General features: G+C 44.7%; 1 protein-coding gene across 5 annotated transcripts in view; it reads right to left on the bottom strand.

The window, feature by feature from the left end:
* The window catches only part of sdk2b (sidekick cell adhesion molecule 2b), a 539954-nt gene that overhangs the window by 193528 nt on the left and 326182 nt on the right, over positions 1–20244 (bottom strand). The window lies entirely within an intron of this gene.

Genomic DNA, 20244 nt, shown 5'->3' with positions numbered 1-20244 from the left:
TTACAGTACTGTACCCTGCATCTCACAAACTTGTCCTTTGTCTCTGTGATACTGTAATTCTTGTTCTTTGTTGATATGAACCTGCAACCAGTCAAAATCTATTGAGCAGTCAGTACTGGAAAGCACAATGTTCAGGGCCAAACAATTTGTCCATTGTACAGTATATAGCCTACAATGCACTGTACTACAGTATCTATTCTCAGACCTTCTCCTTCCCACCTGTGTCCCACCAGTGTCACATCATTTGAAACAGGTTAAATGAGATCTGCAAATTGTGTTTTACCATGTGAAATGGTTTAAGGTATTGACAACAGACTGCATAATCAGCTAAATGAGTCCAGGCAACTGAGAACTTTGTTCAGCCAATGGGTTTTACTGTTTTAGCATTTGAGAAGAAAAAAAATCAGTTTTCCTCTTTGGCTTCCAGCAAATGAATATATTCTAATCTCTTGATGAGATTACATATTGGTGCATCTGGGTGTAAATGACTGAGTGTGTGGTTTGTTCGTTAATCTACGCAGACTGAGATTTAGTCTCCATTTTAAAACAGATGCCGTGAGGAGAGAAGATGGCCCATAATCCAGTGGGTTTATAATCTGCTCGTTGTGTGTGTGTGTCCGTGTGTCCGTGTGTGCGTGTGTGTGTGTGTGTGTGTGTGTGTGTGTGTGTGTGTGTGTGTGTGTGTGTGTGTGTGTGTGTGTGTGTGTGTGTGTGTGTGTGTGTGTGTGTGTGTGTGTGTGTGTGTGTGTGTGTGTGTGTGTGTGTGTGTGTCTGATGCCAAGGGAAAACAAAACAGCCTCTGCTGGAGATCCCACAACAAATGATGTGTCCTTAATGGAAGACTATTCCCTATTTAGTGCACTACTCTTGCCTCATCGGGCTCTGGTCAAAAGTAGTGCACTATAGGGAAAAGGGTGCCATTTTGGACACATACAGGGATTTCATCATCAATGAGGAAAACAGTGTTTGTGAAAGAGAAACATGAAGACCCAGTTGCGTTGAGTTATTGCTAGCATCACTATCATAGCCTTGGACTAAATAGAAATAGTTGAAAAATGGTTGCATGTTTGCTTGGAAGAGCAAAGTTATAACAGTAATAGGGTGAAAAAATATGTGACTAACAACAGCAACATGGCCTAGCAGCAGAGGGACAACAGACAGCTTTATTAACATGTGTAATACTAATATAACAACATGGCCTAGCAGCAGAGGGACAACAGACAGCTGTATTAACATGTATAATACTAATATAACAACATGGCCTAGCAGCAGAGGGACAACAGACAGCTGTATTAACATGTATAATACTAATATAACAACATGGCCGAGCAGCAGATGTCACGCCTTGGTCATTGTATTTTGTGTTTTTGTTATATGTTTGGGTAGGCCAGGGTGTGACATGGGTTTATATGTTGTATTCGTATTGGGGTTTGTATTATTTGGGATTGCGGCTGATTAGGGGTGTGTCTAGTTAGGCTTGGCTGCCTGGGGCGATTCTCAATCAGAGTCAGGTGCTTATCGTTGTCTCTGATTGAGAACCGTATTTAGACAGCCTGACTTTCGCTGTGTATTTTGTGGGTGTTTGTCCCTGTCTTAGTGTTGTAGTCACCAGATAGGCTGTTATAGGTTTCTCGTTTCGTTTGTTGTTTTCATATACAGTTATTTCATGTACCGCGATTATCTTCATTAAAGTCATGAATAACCTACACGCTGCATTTCGGTCTGACTCTCTTCATTCAACAGACGAACGATGACGTTACAGAAACACCCACCACCACTCACAGACCGAGCAGCGTGTGAACTGGCAGGAGCTAAAGGACAACGATATGGACAGCAGAAGCATGGATTATACGACGTGGGAAGAAATCGACAGGTGGGCGGCCGACCCAGAGAGAGTGCAGGTGCCCGCCTGGGATTCCCTACAGCAATGCGAAGAGGGCTATAGACGTATGGAGTCGAAAAGGAAAGCACGGCTATACAGAGCGAAAACCGAAAGTAACGGGGGAAAGCGCAGAGAGAGAGTGGCTGAGTCAGGAGTCAGACCTGAGCCTACTCTCCCTGTTAATTGTGAGGAGCAGCAATATGAGGACTTCTGGTCATGGGAGATGATATTAGACAGTAAAGGACCCTGGGCGCAGCCGGGAGAATATCGCCGTCCCAAGGAGGAAATAGAAGCAGCTAAAGAGGAGAGGCGCAGGTATGAGGAAGCAGCACGGCGACGCGGTTGGAAACCGGAAAGTCACCCCCAAAAATTTATTGGGAGGGGGCTAGAAGGGAGAATAGTTATGCCAGGTAGGAGACCTGCGCATACTCCCTGTGCTCACCTTTGGGCTAGAGAGACCGGGCAGGCACCGTGTTATGCTATGGAGCGCACAGTGTTTCCAGTGCGGGTGCAGAGCCAGCTGCGGCACATACCAGCCCTTCCTATTGGCCGGGCTAGAGTGGGCATCGAGCCAGGTAAGCTTGGGCAGGCTTGGTGCTCAAGAGCTCCAGTGGGCCTGCACGGTCCGGTCTATCCAGAGCCACCTCTACACACCAGTCCACCAGTTCCAGCACCACGCACCAGGCCTCCAGTGCGCCTCGCCTGTTCAGCGCAGCCAGCGCTTTTCTCCTCTCCTGCGCTGTTGGAGTCTCCCGCCTGTTTAGCGCAGCCAGAGACTTTCTCCTCTCCTGCGCTGCCGGAGTCTCCTGTCTGCCCAGCGCGGCCAGTGCTCCCAGTCTGCCCAGCGCCGCCAGTGCTCCCAGTCTGCCCAGCGTCGCCAGTCTGCCAGGATCCGCCAGAAGTGCCAGTCTGCCAAGATCTTCTAGATCGGCCAGACAACCTGAATCATCCAGTTCCAACAGCCAGCCAGGATTTAATGGAGCCTACTACCTGCCTGAGCTTCCTCTCAGTACTGAGCTTCCTCTCAGTACTGAGCTTCCTCTCAGTACTGAGCTTCCTCTCAGTACTGGGCTGCCTCTCAGTACCGGGCTGCTTCGGTCCCGGGCTGCCCCTCTGTCCCGAGCTGCCCCTCTGTCCCGAGCTGCCCCTCTGTCCCGAGCTGCCCCTCTGTCCCGAGCTGCCCCTCAGTCCCGGGCTGCCCCTCTGTCCTGAGATGTCCCTCTGTCCTGAGCTGCCCCTCTGTCCCGAGCTGCCCCTCTGTCCCGAGCTGCCCCTCTGTCCCGAGCTGCCCCTCTGTCCCGAGCTGCCCCGCTGTCCCGGGCTGCCCCTCTGTCCCGAGCTGCCCCTCTGTCCCGAGATGCCCCTCTGTCCCGAACTGCCCCTCTGTCCCGAGCTGCCCCTCAGTTATGTGGGGATCAGGGTGAGGACTATTAGGCCATGGTTGGCGGAGAAGGTGGATTATCCCAGGACGCGAAGGGGAGGAACTAGGACATTTATGGAGTGGGGTCCACGTCCCGAGCCAGAACCGCCACCATGGACAGACGCCCACCCGGACCCTCCCTATGCTCTTGAGGTGCGTCCGGGAGTCCGCACCTTAGGGGGGGGGTTCTGTCACGCCTTGGTCATTGTATTTTGTGTTTTTGTTATATGTTTGGGTAGGCCAGGGTGTGACATGGGTTTATATGTTGTATTCGTATTGGGGTTTGTATTATTTGGGATTGCGGCTGATTAGGGGTGTGTCTAGTTAGGCTTGGCTGCCTGGGGCGATTCTCAATCAGAGTCAGGTGCTTATCGTTGTCTCTGATTGAGAACCGTATTTAGACAGCCTGACTTTTGCTGTGTATTTTGTGGGTGTTTGTCCCTGTCTTAGTGTTGTAGTCACCAGATAGGCTGTTATAGGTTTCTCGTTTCGTTTGTTGTTTTCATATACAGTTATTTCATGTACCGCGATTATCTTCATTAAAGTCATGAATAACCTACACGCTGCATTTCGGTCTGACTCTCTTCATTCAACAGACGAACGACATTACAGCAGAGGGACAACAGACAGCTGTATTAACATGTATAATACTAATATAACAACATGGCCTAGCAGCAGAGGGACAACAGACAGCTGTATTAACATGTATAATACTAATATAACAACATGGCCTAGCAGCAGAGGGACAACAGACAGCTGTATTAACATGTATAATACTAATATAACAACATGGCCTAGCAGCAGAGGGACAACAGACAGCTGTATTAACATGTATAATACTAATATAACAACATGGCCTAGCAGCAGAGGGACAACAGACAGCTGTATTAACATGTATAATACTAATATAACAACATGGCCTAGCAGCAGAGGGACAACAGACAGCTGTATTAACATGTATAATACTAATATAACAACATGGCCTAGCAGCAGAGGGACAACAGACAGCTGTATTAACATGTATAATACTAATATAACAACATGGCCTAGCAGCAGAGGGACAACAGACAGCTGTATTAACATGTATAATACTAATATAACAACATGGCCTAGCAGCAGAGGGACAACAGACAGCTGTATTAACATGTATAATACTAATATAACAACATGGCCTAGCAGCAGAGGGACAACAGACAGCTGTATTAACATGTATAATACTAATATAACAACATGGCCTAGCAGCAGAGGGACAACAGACAGCTTTATTAACATGTATAATACTAATATAACAACATGGCCTAGCAGCAGAGGGACAACAGACAGCTTTATTAACATGTATAATACTAATAGCATCAATCAAGACGTCATTTCCGGTCACAACTTGCAGGCTTGTTTTCAAATTGCTGTGCGTTTTGTTGCCAACCTATTTTGCTACCTGACAACTTTACGGGTTTCACTTTTTTAATTACCGTTCATATATTTATTTTTTCCTCGACTTTTTCACTCCGGACGCTTTATCTGGACACGATTCGTCAGGACCTCCAACAGCCGAAGCTAAGTAGTAACATTAACATGATGCCTTCTAATTGCAGCCGCTGTGCTCGCCTTACGGCGAGGATAGCTGTACTGCAAGCCCAGCTTCAGACGCAATCGTTAGGCAAGGGTAATTTCAGTGTAGGAAAGGATGAAACAGCGTCTGTGCCACCAGTAAGTACAGATAGTAGTATAAATCCCCTGGCACAGTCCCCGCAGCCGGACAACTTTCTCACGGTTTCTGGTAGGAAATGCTGTAGGAACGCTCAACCGGTGTCGCTCATTCAGCAGACAGAAACTTTCAACCGGTTCTCCCCATTAAGCAGCGGGTCGGTGTCAGAGGCCGAGTCTTCTCTGGTCTCTACTCCTCCCGTTACGGGGTCTGAGACGCCGAAGCTTCCCACCATTAGCTCTGACAAATTGAAAACTCTAGTCATTGGCGACTCCATTACCCGCAGTATTAGACTTAAAGCGAATCATCCAGCGATCATACACTGTTTACCCGGGGGGCAGGGCTACCGACGTTAAGGCTAATCTGAAGATGGTGCTGGCTAAAGCTAAAACTGGCGAGTGTAGAGAGTATAGAGATATTGTTATCCACGTCGGCACCAACGATGTTAGGATGAAACAGTCAGAGATCACCAAGCGCAACATAGCTTCTGCGTGCATATCAGCTAGAAAGATGTGTCGGCATCGAGTAATTGTCTCTGGCCCCCTCCCAGTTAGGGGGAGTGATGAGCTCTACAGCAGAGTCTCACAACTCAATCGCTGGTTGAAAACTGTTTTCTGCCCCTCCCAAAAGATAGAATTTGTAGATAATTGGCCCTCTTTCTGGGACTCGCCCACAAACAGGACCAAGCCTGACCTGCTGAGGAGTGACGGACTCCATCCTAGCTGGAGGGTGCTCTCATCTTATCTGCCAACATAGACAGGGCTCTAACTCCTCTAGCTCCACAATGAAATAGGGTGCAGGCCAGGCAGCAGGCTATTAGCCAGCCTGCCAGCATAGTGGAGTCTGCCACTAGCATAGTTAGTGTAGTCAGCTTAGCTATCACCATTGAGACCGTGTCTGTGCCTCGACCTGGGTTGGGCAAAACTAAACATGGCGGTGTTTGCCTTAGCAATCTCACTAGGATAAAGACCACCTCCATTCCTGTCATTACTGAAAGAGATCATGATACCTCACATCTCAAAATAGGGCTACTTAATGTTAGATCCCTTACTTCAAAGGCAATTATAGTCAATGAACTAATCACTGATCATAATCTTGATGTGATTGGCCTGACTGAAACATGGCTTAAGCCTGATGAATTTACTGTGTTAAATGAGGCCTCACCTCCTGGCTACACTAGTGACCATATCCCCGTGCATCCCGCAAAGGCGGAGGTGTTGCTAACATTTACGATAGCAAATTTCAATTTACAAAAAAGAAAATGACGTTTTCGTCTTTTGAGCTTCTAGTCATGAAATCTATGCAGCCTACTCAATCACTTTTTATAGCTACTGTTTACAGGCCTCCTGGGCCATATACAGCGTTTCTCACTGAGTTCCCTGAATTCCTATCAGACCTTGTAGTCATTGCAGATAATATTCTAATCTTTGGTGACTTTAATATTCACATGGAAAAGTCCACAGACCCACTCCAAAAGGCTTTTGGAGCCATCATCGACTCAGTGGGTTTTGTCCAACATGTCTCTGGACCCACTCACTCTCACAGTCATACGCTGGACCTAGTTTTGTCCCATGGAATAAATGTTGTGGATCTTAATGTTTTTCCTCATAATCCTGGACTATCAGACCACCATTTTATTACGTTTGCAATTGCAACAAATAATCTGCTCAGACCCCAACCAAGGAACATCAAAAGTCGTGCTATAAATTCACAGACAACACAAAGATTCCTTGATGCCCTTCCAGACTCCCTCTGCCTACCCAAGGACGCCAGAGGACAAAAATCCGTTAACCACCTAACTGAGGATCTCAATTTAACCTTGCGCAATACCCTAGATGCAGTTGCACCCCTAAAAACTAAAAAAATGTCTCATAAGAAACTAGCTCCATGGTACACAGAAAATACCCGAGCTCTGAAGCAAGCTTCCAGAAAATTGGAACGGAAATGGCGCCACACCAAACTGGAAGTCTTCCGACTAGCTTGGAAGGATGGTACCGTGCAGTACCGAAGAGCCCTTACTGCTGCTCGATCGTCCTATTTTTCTAACTTAATTGAGGAAAATAAGAACAATCCGAAATTCCTTTTGATACTGTGGCAAAGCTAACTAAAAAGCAGCATTCTCCAAGAGAGGATGACTTGCACTTTAGCAGTGATAAATTCATGAACTTCTTTGAGGAAAAGATTATGATTATTAGAAAGCAAATTACGGACTCCTCTTTAAACCTGCGTATTCCTCCAAACCTCAGTTGTCCTGAGTCTGCACAACTCTGCCAGGACCTAGGATCAAGAGAGACGCTCAAGTGTTTTAGTACTATATCTCTTGACACAATGATGAAAATAATCATGGCCTCTAAACCTTCAAGCTGTATACTGGACCCTATTCCAACTAAACTACTGAAAGAGCTGCTTCCTGTGCTTGGCCCTCCTATGTTGAACATAATAAACGGCTCTCTATCCACTGGATGTGTACCAAACTCACTAAAAGTGGCAGTAATAAAGCCTCTCTTGAAAAAGCCAAACCTTGACCCAGAAAATATAAAAAACTATCGGCCTATATCAAATCTTCCATTCCTCTCAAAGATTTTAGAGAAGGCTGTTGCGCAGCAACTCACTGCCTTCCTGAAGACAAACAATGTATACGAAATGCTTCAGTCTGGTTTTAGACCCCATCATAGCACTGAGACGGCACTTGTGAAGGTGGTAAATGACATTTTGATGGCATCGGACCGAGGCTCTGCATCTGTCCTCGTGCTCCTAGACCTTAGTGCTGCTTTTGATACCATCGATCACCACATTCTTTTGGAGAGATTGGAAACCCAAATTGGTCTACACGGACATGTTCTGGCCTGGTTTAGGTCTTATCTGTCGGAAAGATATCAGTTTGTCTCTGTGAATGGTTTGTCCTCTGACAAATCAACTGTACATTTCGGTGTTCCTCAAGGTTCTGTTTTAGGACCACTATTGTTTTCACTATATATTTTACCTCTTGGGGATGTTATTCGAAAACATAATGTAAACTTTCACTGCTATGCGGATGACACACAGCTGTACATTTCAATGAAACACGGTGAAGCACCAAAATTGCCCTCGCTAGAAGCATGTGTTTCAGACATAAGGAAGTGGATGGCTGCAAACTTTCTACTATTAAACTCGGACAAAACAGAGATGCTTGTTCTAGGTCCCAAGAAACAAAGAGATCTTCTGTTGAATCTGACAATTAATCTTAATGGTTGTACAGTCGTCTCAAATAAAACTGTGAAGGACCTCGGCGTTACTCTGGACCCTGATCTCTCTTTTGAAGAACATATCAAGACCATTTCGAGGACAGCTTTTTTCCATCTACGTAACATTGCAAAAATCAGAAACTTTCTGTCCAAAAATGATGCAGAAAAATTAATCCATGCTTTTGTCACTTCTAGGTTAGACTACTGCAATGCTCTATTTTCCGGCTACCCGGATAAAGCACTAAATAAACTTCAGTTAGTGCTAAATACGGCTGCTAGAATCCTGACTAGAACCAAAAAATTTGATCATATTACTCCAGTGCTAGCCTCTCTACACTGGCTTCCTGTCAAAGCAAGGGCTGATTTCAAGGTTTTACTGCTAACCTACAAAGCATTACATGGGCTTGCTCCTACCTACCTCTCTGATTTGGTCCTGCCGTACATACCTATACGTACGCTACGGTCACAAGACGCAGGCCTCCTAATTGTCCCTAGAATTTCTAAGCAAACAGCTGGAGGCAGGGCTTTCTCCTATAGAGCTCCATTTTTATGGAACGGTCTGCCTACCCATGTCAGAGACGCAAACTCGGTCTCAACCTTTAAGTCTTTACTGAAGACTCATCTCTTCAGTGGGTCATATGATTGAGTGTAGTCTGGCCCAGGAGTGGGAAGGTGAACGGAAAGGCTCTGGAGCAACGAACCGCCCTTGCTGTCTCTGCCTGGCCGGTTCCCCTTTTCCACTGGGATTCTCTGCCTCTAACCCTGTTACGGGGCTGAGTCACTGGCTTGCTGGGGCTCTCTCGTGCCGTCCCTGGGGGGTGCGTCACCTGGGTGGGTTGATTCACTGTTGTGGTCGGCCTGTCTGGGTTTCCCCCCCCCCTTGGGTTGTACCGTGTCGGAGATCTTTGTGGGCTATACTCGGCCTTGTCTCAGGATGGTAAGTTGGTGGTTGTAGATTTCCCTCTAGTGGTGTGGGGGCTGTGCTTTGGCAAAGTGGGTGGGGTTATATCCTTCCTGTTTGGCCCTGTCCGGGGTGTCCTCGGATGGGGCCACAGTGTCTCCTGACCCCTCCTGTCTCAGCCTCCAGTATTTATGCTGCAGTAGTTTATGTGTCGGGGGCTAGGGTCAGTTTGTTTATCTGGAGTACTTCTCCTGTCCTATTCGGTGTCCTGTGTAAATCTAAGTGTGCGTTCTCTAATTCTCTCCTTCTCTCCTTCTTTCTCTCTCTCGGAGGACCTGAGCCCTAGAACCATGCCCCAGGACTACCTGACATGATGACTCCTTGCTGTCCCCAGTCCACCTGGCCATGCTGCTGCTCCAGTTTCAACTGGCCTGGGCCCTAGGACCATGTCCCAGGACTACCTGACATGAGGACTCCTTGCTGTCCCCAGTCCACCTGGCCATGCTCCTGCTCCAGTTTCAACTGTTCTGCCTTACTATTATTCAACCATGCTGGTCATTTATGAACATTTGAACATCTTGGCCACGTTCTGTTATAATCTCCACCCGGCACAGCCAGAAGAGGACTGGCCACCCCACATATGCTCTCTCTAATTCTCTCTTTCTTTCTCTCTCTCGGAGGACCTGAGCCCTAGGACCGTGCCCCAGGACTACCTGACATGATGGCTCCTTGCTGTCCCCAGTCCACCTGACTGTGCTGCTGCTCCAGTTTCAACTGTTCTGCCTTATTATTATTTGACCATGCTGGTCATTTATGAACATTTGAACATCTTGGTCATTTTCTGTTATAATCTCTACCCGGCACAGCCAGAAGAGGACTGGCCACCCCACATAGCCCGGTTCCTCTCTAGGTTTCTTCCTAGGTTTTGGCCTTTCTAGGGAGTTTTTCCTAGCCACCGTGCTTTTACACCTGCATTGTTTGCTGTTTGGGGTTTTAGGCTGGGTTTCTGTACAGCACTTTGAGATATCAGCTGATGTACGAAGGGCTATATAAATAAATTTGATTTGATTAATATAACATCATGGCATTTGAACCTGTGGTGCAACCTGGCCTAGCAGCAGAGGGACAACAGACAGCTTTATTAACATGTATAATACTAATATAACAACAACATTTGAACCTGTGGTGCAACCTCTGGCTGTGAATCATTTTTGAAAAGATTCAACCAAATTTGCGCAACTAGGGTAGCCTAGTGGTTAGAGTGTTGGACTAGTAACCGGAAGGTTGCACGTTCAAACCCCCGAACTGACAAGGTACAAATCTGTCGTTCTGCCCCTGAACAGGCAGTTAACCCACTGTTCCTAGGCCGTCATTGAAAATAAGAATTTGTTCTTAACTGACTTGCCTAATTAAATAAAGGTATATAAAAAGAATGTTTGTTAAAATTACACAAGCTCACTAAGTATATTTGGTTGGGAATAATTGATAGACAGGACAATTCAAACATTGTCTTTAAGAATTACAGTTCCTTCGGAAAGTATTCAGACCCATTGACATTTTCCACATTTTGTTATGTTACAGCCTTATTCTAATATGGATTTAAAAAAATACAAAATCCTCAGCAATCTACACACAATACCCCATAATGACGAAGCGAAAACAGGTTTTAGACATTTCTGCAGATGTATTAAAATTTCAAAACAGAATAGACTATTTACGTAAGTAATCAGACCCGTTGCTATGAGACTCGAAATTGAGCTCCATTGATCATCCCTGAGATGTTTCTACACCTTGATTGGAGTCCACCTCTGGTAAATGCAATTGATTGGGCATGATTTGGAAAGGTACACACCTGTCTATATAAGGTTCCACAGTTGACAGTGCATGTCAGATCAAAAACCAAGCCATGAGGTTGTAGGAATTGTCCATAGAGCTCCAAGACAGGATTGTGTTGAGGGACAGATCTGGGGAAGGGGACCAAAACATTTCTGTAGCATTGAAGGTCACCAAGAAGACAGTGGCTTCCATCATTCTCAAACGGAAGAAGTTTGGAACCACGAATACTCTTCCTAGAGCTGGCTGCCCTGCCAAACTGACCAATCAGACTGAGAAACCCTTTGGTCAGGGCAGTGTCCAAGATCCCGGTTCTCACTCTGACAGAGCTCCAGAGTTCTTCTGTGAAGATAGGAGAACCTTCCAGAAGGACAACCTGCACTCCGCCCATCAGGCCTTTATGGTAGAGTGGCCATACGGAAGCCACTCCTCAGTAAAAGGTACATGACAGCCCGCTTGGAGTTTGCCAAAAGGCACCTAAAGACTCTCAGACCATGATTGAACTCTTCGGCCTGAATGCCAAGCGTCACGTCTGGAAGAAACCTGTCACCATCCCTACGGTGAATCATAGTGGTGGCAGCATCATGCTCTGGGTATGTTTTTCAGAGGCAGAACTAGGAGACTAGTCAGGATCAAGCCAAAGATGAACAGAGCAAAGTACAGAGAGATACTTGATGAAAACCCTCTCAGGACCTCAGACTGGGGCGAAGGTTCACTTTTCAACTGGACAATTACCCTAAGCACACAGCCAAGACAACGCAGGACTGGCTTTGTCACAAGTCTCTGAATGTCCTTGAGTGGCCCAGTCAGAGCCTGTACTTGAAACCGATCAAACATCTCTGGAGAGACCTGAAAATAGCTGTGCAGCAACGCTCCCGATCCAACCTGACAGAGCTTGAGAGGATCTACAGAGAATAATGGGAGAAACCCTCCAACTACATGTGTGCCAAACTTGTAGCGTCATACCCAAAAAGACGCGAGCCTGTAATTGTACCGAGTCAGTGTGTGGGGGTACAGGTTAGGTGAGGTCATTTGTACATGTAGATGGGGGTGAAGTGACTATGCAGAGATAATAAACAGCAAGTAGCAGCAGTGTACAAAAGGGAGGGGGGGTCAATGAAAATTGTCCAGTGGCGATTGTATTAATTGTTCAGCAGTCTTATGACTTGGGGGTAGAAGCTGTTGAGGAGCCTTTTGGTTCTAGACTTGGAGCTCCGGTACCGCTTGTCGTGCGGAAGCAGAAAAAACAGCCTATAACTTGGGTGACTGGAGCCTTTGACCATTTTATGGGCTTTCCTCTGACACCGCCTTTTGAATAGGTCCTGGATGACAGGAAGCTTGGCCCCGGTGATGTACTGGGCCCTTCTCACTACCCTCGTACAGTCAGGTGCTGAGCAATTGCCATACCAGGTGGTGATAGAACCGGTAAGGAGGCTCTCGATGGTGCAGCTGTAGAACCTTTTGAGGACCTGGGGACCCATGCCAAATAATTTCAGTCTCCTGAGGGGGAAAAGGTGTTGTCGTGCCCTCACAACTGTCTTGGTGTGTTTGGACCATGATAGTTTGTTGGTGATGTGGACACCAAGGAACTTGAAACTCTCGACCCACTCCACTACAGCCCGTCAATGTTAATTGGGGCCTGTTCGGCCTGCCTTTTCCTGTAGTCCACGATCAGCTCCTTTGTCTTGCTCACAATGAGGGAGAGGTTGTTGTCCTGGCACCACAGTGCAGTTCTCTGACCTCCTCCCTAAATGCCGTCTCATCGTTGTCGGTGATCAGGCCTACCACTGTTGTGTCGTCAGCAAACTTAATGATGGTGTTGGAGTCGTGTTTGGCCACTGGGTGAACAGGGAATACAGGAGGGGACTAAGTACACACCCCTGAGGGGCCCCAGTGTTAAGGATAAGCATGGCAGACGTGCTGTTGCCTACTCTTACCACCTGGGGGCGGCACATCAGGAAGTCCAGGATCCAGTTGCAGAGGGAGGTGTTTAGTCCCAGAATCCTTAGCTTAGTGATGAGCTTCATGGGCACTATGGTGTTGAACGCTGAGCTGTAGTCAATGAACAGCATTCTCACATAGGTGTTCCTTTGGTCCAGGTGACAAAGGGCAGAGTAGAGTATTGTGTGTAGATTGATGAGGGATGCAATCCCTTTTTAGATTTAATCTTAAGGCAGCGAAATGTGAAGACTGGGGAAGGGGTGTGTCGACTTTCACTAAGGACTGTATGTGCATATGTATGTGTATATGGTACACTCTTAGAAAAAAAGGTACTATGTAGAACCATACAGGCTTCTTCGGTTTGTCCCTATAGGGGAAACCTTTTTTGTGATGGGTAGAACCCTTTGCAAAGGGTTCTATTTAGAACACCTCAATGTAGGGTCCTTCAAAGAACACCCTGAATATGGATCTGTATATGGATCATAGAACTCTATGAATGATTCTGCCTGAAGGGTTAAACCCATAACCATTTTATCTTTGGAGGGTTCATCCTAGAAACCTTTATGTAGGGTTCTACGGAGAACCCTTTTACCTTTGGAGGGTTCTTCCTAGAACCCTCTATGAACGGTTCCACCAATCTTATTAGCCTTTGAAATATTATATTTATGACAATACATTACATATCATAATGCCTTTCTTTGAGGGTTTAGTTATACAATAACACAGTGGTGTTAGGAATCTCCTGGTTTACAGTCTACATCAGGCCTGCAAATCACATTATACTGGCTTGCAAAGTGATATGTAATTCCTCTTGGAATCCAGCCAGAGTTAGGATATTTGAACTTTTAATCACCCACAACCTGCATTTAGAAGGACTGCCAAGGTGGGGAAAATTAACAAATGAGACTACCTAAACCATCTGAACGGGAACAACCATCTCAATAATGGGTGCAATAAGTCCAACTACTAACAGATTGGATTTGTGTAGAAACATTTATGTTATCAATGTGTAGGCAAAAACACATATTGTGGTCCTTCTGTAGCTCAGTTGGTAGAGCATGACGCTTGTAACGCCAGGGTAGTGGGTTCGATCCCCGGGACCACCCATATGTAGAATGTATGCACACATGACTGTAAGTCGCTTTGGATAAAAGCGTCTGCTGAATGGCATATATTATTATTATATATTTATATTTATTATATTATATTGAAACAAACAGACAATTGAAAAAATCAACCTGCAATAGCGCATGCTAACAAAAACGATAATAATGATGTGGGTTTTGAGAGTATGTGATCATCGTACCTTTATATTCAGAATATTGGGTAAAAACATTTACCATTATACTAAATTATCGGAACATGTTACCTAAAAGGTACCTATTATTATATGTGTTCCTCTGAAAGTACACAATGTGTATTTAGATTTGACTATACTTACAGTTGAATTTGGAGGTTTACATACACTTAGGTTGGAGTCATTAAAACTCGTTTTCAACCACTCCACAAATTTCTTGAATACAAACTATAGTTTTGGCAAGTCAATTAAGTCATCTAATTTGTGCGTGACCCAAGTAATTTTCCCAACAACTGTTCACAGACACATTAATTCACTGTATCACAATTCCATTGGGTCAGAAGTTTACATACACTAAGTTGACTCTGCCTTTAAACTGCTTGGAAAATTCCAGAAAATTATGTCATGGGTTTAGAAGCTTCTGATAGACTAATTGACATCATTTGAGTCAATTGTAGGTGTACCTGTGGATGTATTTCAAGGTCTACCTTCTTGCTCAGTGCCTCTTTGCTTGACATCATGGGAAAATCAAAATAAATCAGCCAAGACCTAATAATTGTTTTTGTAGAGCTCCACAAGTCTGGTTCATCCTTGGGAGCAATTTCCAAATGCCTGACGGTACCACGTTCATCTGTACAAACTATAGTATGCAAGTATAAACACCATGGGACCACACAGCCGTCATACCGCTCAGGAAGGAGACGCGTTCTGTCTCCTAGAGATGAACGTACTTTGGTGGGAAAAGTGCAAATCAATCCCAGGACAACAGCAAAGGACCTTGTGAAGATGGTGGAGGAAACGGGTACAATTTTTAAAATTTCCACAGTAAAACGAGTCCTATATCGACATAACCTGAAAGGCCGCTCAGCAAGGGAGAAGCCACTGCTCCAAAACCGCCATAAAAAAGCCAGACTACGGTTTGCAACTGCACATGGGGACAAAGATTGTACTTTTTGGAGAAATGTCCTCTGGTCTGATGAAACAAAAATAGAGCGGTGTGGTCATAATGACCATCGTTATGTTTGGAGGAAAAAGGGTGAGGCTTGCAAGAAGAACACCATCCCAACCGTGAAGCACAGGGGTGGCAACATCATGTTGTGGGGGTGCTTTGCTGCAGGAGGGACCTCAATCCTATAGAAAATGTGTGGGCAGAACTGAAAAAGCATGTGCGAGCAAGGAGGCCGACAAACCTGATTCAGTTACACCAAGCTCTGTCATGAGGAATGGGATAAAATTCCCCCAACTTATTGTGGGAATCTTGTGGAAGGCTACCCAAAACGTTTGACCCACGTTCATCAATTTAAAGGCAATAGAACCAAATACTAATTGAGTGTATGTAAACTTGTGACCCATTGGGAATGTGATGAAATAAATAAAAGTTTAAATAAATCATTCTCCCTACTATTATTCTGACATTTCACATTGTTAAAATAAAGTGGTGATCCTAACTGACCTAAGACAGGGAACTTTTACTAAGATTACATGTCATGAATTGTGAAAAACTGAGTTGAAATGTATTTGGCTAAGGTGTATGTAAACCTCACACTGTACTGTTCATCTGTGTTTAATGACATTTTCTGTATCATTTAATTATCACACCTATTTTTCTTTGGCTGGCTCAGAATAATGTTTAATTAACAACTAACTTCTGTGTTAATCCTGTGACAAAGTACCATGTCTCTTAAAACAAAAGTGCATCATGACATTTTTTTTTCTCTCTGTACTGTGTCTTTACAATATAATTTACCCCTAACTTTCCCTTACTTCTTATACACAACTCACAATACTTTTTGAACTCGGCTGATCTGAAGAGGAGTTGTACCAGTGTTGTATACTTTATCAGTACTTGTTGTAAAAACACATTCATGTAAACAACTCTATTTATGATCAGAACAACCCCAGTTATTCCTAACCTCCAATTAACAATCCAAGTCGAATCCACATTGATCTCTCAGGAGACCCCAAGGGACTCTGGGCAATTTAATTCACAGTTCAAAGACCAACCAGCCTCCATGTTCTTGACTACCGAGACTGTATCAATATCTATGTTTTCACCACAGATCAAAGTAACATCGTCTCAAAACAAACTCATTGTCCCCCCCCCCACACCATTTCTCTCTTCCCTTGCCTGTCTGATCTTAAATGGGGTACGTTTCAAAAACAAAACTTGGTATCAAGTCCACCAACTCAAGTCTGCCAAATTAAGCAATGCTAAATGCTAGCTAACATGCTAATGGGAAGAAAGCCTGTTGGTTGAGTAGTTACTGTATGTGCTAACCATTCACCACTCCATTAAACATGGGAAGCATCTCCATTAAACACATGTAAATAATGTAGAGGAAGGTCAGCTGTAGCCTATCTGACGACTAACCCAAACACCCACAGCCATGTTCTACATCTAGAAGAAAATCTGACAAATATTTCCCTTCTCTCACCTCCTGGTTGCACTCTTTCAACTCTGTGTTGTGTTGTGAATGTGACCGAGGCATATTTGATCCTTCTAGAGATGAAGAGGTAGAAACAGCATGGCGAGGCTATTGTGACAGAGACGTCAGGAAGGACACTGTCTTCCGATTCTGGACAGGGGTGATTCAGTGATTCAATCTGCAGCCTAGAAGCTTGTTAGGGCGGAATAAAGGCCTCTGTTTAACTATGGGGACTGAGGAGACAGCCATTTTGTTCAAATTAAAGGATGGACCGGAGTTCATCAGATTGAGTCGGAAGAAATTTAGCCTTAGTCTATGATTGATTTTATTCAACACACCACACGTCAAGAAGTGTAGCACTTATACCGTACGGAGGCGTACAATAAATTGCAATGTCAAAATGTAGTCACACTTGACATGATATTGCTGTATCCCAGTGTAGTACCATGTGGAATAACCAATGCTACTACTCTGAGTATCCAGGTCTGTATCTTCTCTTTATTGTCTTAAGACAGTCTTAGTCTTTTAGTATTCCGCCTGTCCCCTTCCTCTCAGTGGAAGGTTTCCTTTCTCATCAGCGCTGCTAGTCAAACATGATGCCAAACACACGCGGGGTAATCCGTCTGTTTAAACGCCTGCAATTACACCATACACACAGTCCAATTACGGATGTGTGCTTAACCAGTAAGGATACTTAGAGGCCCCCTCCCTGGGAATACCATGCACAATGAGAGAGGAGTCTGAGAGCTGTTAGATGGCTATACACTTACGAACACACCGACGCACGCATGGATGGACGGAAGGACATGCACACACGCACCGCCGTGTAACACAGGTCTCTGACACAATGCAAACACAAGATCAATAGTTCCAACTGGCACATCCTGGAAGGGATAATCATAATAATAATCATTTGAATGGACTGGTAATGTTAATGATGAATCATTATAACGACAATCATTTACATAATTGTCCGACACGACGTGCACCACGGCGGTCGTTGTCCATTTAACAGAATTAATCGCAGTTGCTGCCGCAGAAAAAGCGTGTGGCAATAGCGATTCTACCACGTACACTGCAAGTCAGGCTTTGGCGGGCGTTAGTGGGTGACAAAGTGTGGGTTATTAGCCTTGCTTGGGCACCACAGAGCCAGACGGTGGGCTGCGTATGGGCCTGTCAAGGCCGGTAATTGAACGAGCAGAGAGATACATATATGTGTAAATGATGTCTCTCATCCCAGAGAGAAAGGGAAAGGTCAACCTTACTACTGAACAGCCCAAAGATTTAGAGAGAGAGGCAGAGAGAGAGAGAGAGAGAGAGAGAGAGAGAGAGAGAGAGAGAGAGAGAGAGAGAGAGAGAGAGAAAGAGAGAGACCGAGAGAAGAAAGAGAGAAGAGCGAGAGGAGCGTGACAGAGAGAGAAAGAGGGAGAGATAGAGACCGAGAGAAGAAAGAGGGAAGAGCGAGAGGAGAGAGAGAGAGAGAGAGAGAGAGAGAGAGAGAGAGAGAGAGAGAGAGAGAGAGAGAGAGAGGAAGAGAGAGGAAGAGAGAGAGAGAGAGAGAGAGAGAGAGAGAGAGAGAGAGAGAGAGAGAGAGAGAGAGAGAGAGAGAGAGAGTGAGACCGAGAGAAGAAAGAGAGAGCGAGAGAGAGAGAGAGAGAGAGAGAGAGAGAGAGAGAGAGAGAGAGAGAGAGAGAGAGAGAGAGAGAGAGAGAGAGAGAGAGAGAGAGAGAGAGAGGAAAATGTAGTGAAACCGACTGAGAAAAGTAGCGTTAATACTTGTTTAATCGACTGGAGCAAAGCGTTGGCTGGCTCAACAGGGTGGGATGGAGGCAGAGGGGTTTGTGTACAGAGGAAGGCAGAGGGTTTAAGTCAGGGGTATTGTGTGTCTTAAAGCCCAGATTCAACCCTGTACAGGTAGGTATATCTACTACAGTTTTTTTACAATCACTTTGGCACTAATTTCGGAACCTTTATGTCATTTTTCAAAACTCTAGACACAAAACTCACAACCACTAATCAAAATGCAAATTTTTCAAAACGAACACTTTTTCCAATTGATTGGATACAATACACATAAAACTAAGATCATTTGTTCATTGAACTAAAATCACCTATTCAAAATGACACATCTTGACATCAAAGTATTACCATTTCAAAATGCAATTCACACATTACATCTGAGATGACTGTCTATTCATTTCATTACAATGATCTAACTATCAATTGATACAACTGTTCAAAATGATAAGTAACTGTTGCATTACTCTTAATGCAGTTTTATGGAAACTGACAAACAATATTCCATGTTAAGATCATGAAAGTTTCAGGATAACGAGATCCATTGTCATCAATAACCGTGGAACATGAACCAATCGGACCACATTATCTATGGATATTTCATCATCATTCTTTATCAGACACAGTTTCTATGGTCCCATGTACCATGTTTTCAGATTTGACACTACTGTACACTCACCGGCCACTTTATTAGGTACACATATCTAGTACTGGTTAGGACCCCCCTTTTGCTTCCACAATAGCCTGAATTATTCATGGTGTTGCATGTTACAGTAAGAGATGCCCTTCTGCACACCACTGTTTTAAACAGCTGTTATTTGAGCATTTGTGGCCTTTCTGTTAGCTTGAATGAGTCTGGACATTCTCCTCTGACCTCTCTCATTAACAAGGTGTTTTTTCCCACAGAAATTCCTCTCACTGAATGTGTCTTGTTTATCGCACCATTCTCTGTAAACTCTAGAGACTGTAGTGCGTGAAAATCCCAGGAAGGCAGCTGTTTCTGAGACGCTGGAATCACCATGTGTGGCATCAACAATCATACCACGGTCAAAGTTGCTTAGATTACTCATCTTGCCTGTTCTAATGTTTGGTCGAACAACATCTAAAGCTCTCTACTCTATATACTCTATATATTGAGTCGCAGTTCGGATGTAACCTTCCTTGATGGGCTAAATCAGGTCTGTAGAGCTGATGGCGTGACCTATGTCATTGTGTGGGATAATGTCAGGTTCCACCATGCTCAAATGGCCCAACCACAATTTACCACCCTGTACTTACCCCCATACTCTCCTTTCATTAACCTGTTACTCCTACCCCCTACTTTTTTCGAACATTCTGTTAAAAATCGCGCAACATTTCAGCGCCCTGCTGCTCATGCCAGGAATATAGTATATGCATATGATTAGTATGTGTGGATAGCAAACACTCAGACGTTTCTAAAACTGGTTAAATCACGGCTGTGACTATAACAGAACGTGCGTTTCATCGAAAAGTGCAGGAAAATCTGATCACTGAAAATGAAAAAATATATCCATGCGCGACTTGAACCCATTGATAAAGGTGAACCACATTTAATGGGGCTGAGGCTGCAATACCTACAGCTTCCACACGATGTCTAGAGTCTTGTCATTTGCCTACTATTTGTTTCTTGGTCAAACAGACGCAAGGCAGCGCAGTTCTTCCGGTCTCCGACCGGATATTTTGGTTGAGATTTACCCGGACATTATTTCCAGACAGACAGCTAAAGAATATACATCGCCTCGTGATCACATTGGTCGCTTATTAATGTGTACTAATACCTAAAGTTGCATTACAAAA

Source organism: Oncorhynchus gorbuscha, linkage group LG07, assembly GCF_021184085.1.
Source record: "Oncorhynchus gorbuscha isolate QuinsamMale2020 ecotype Even-year linkage group LG07, OgorEven_v1.0, whole genome shotgun sequence".
Lineage (NCBI taxonomy): Eukaryota > Metazoa > Chordata > Actinopteri > Salmoniformes > Salmonidae > Oncorhynchus > Oncorhynchus gorbuscha.
This window is presented reverse-complemented; position numbering and strand designations above follow the sequence as displayed.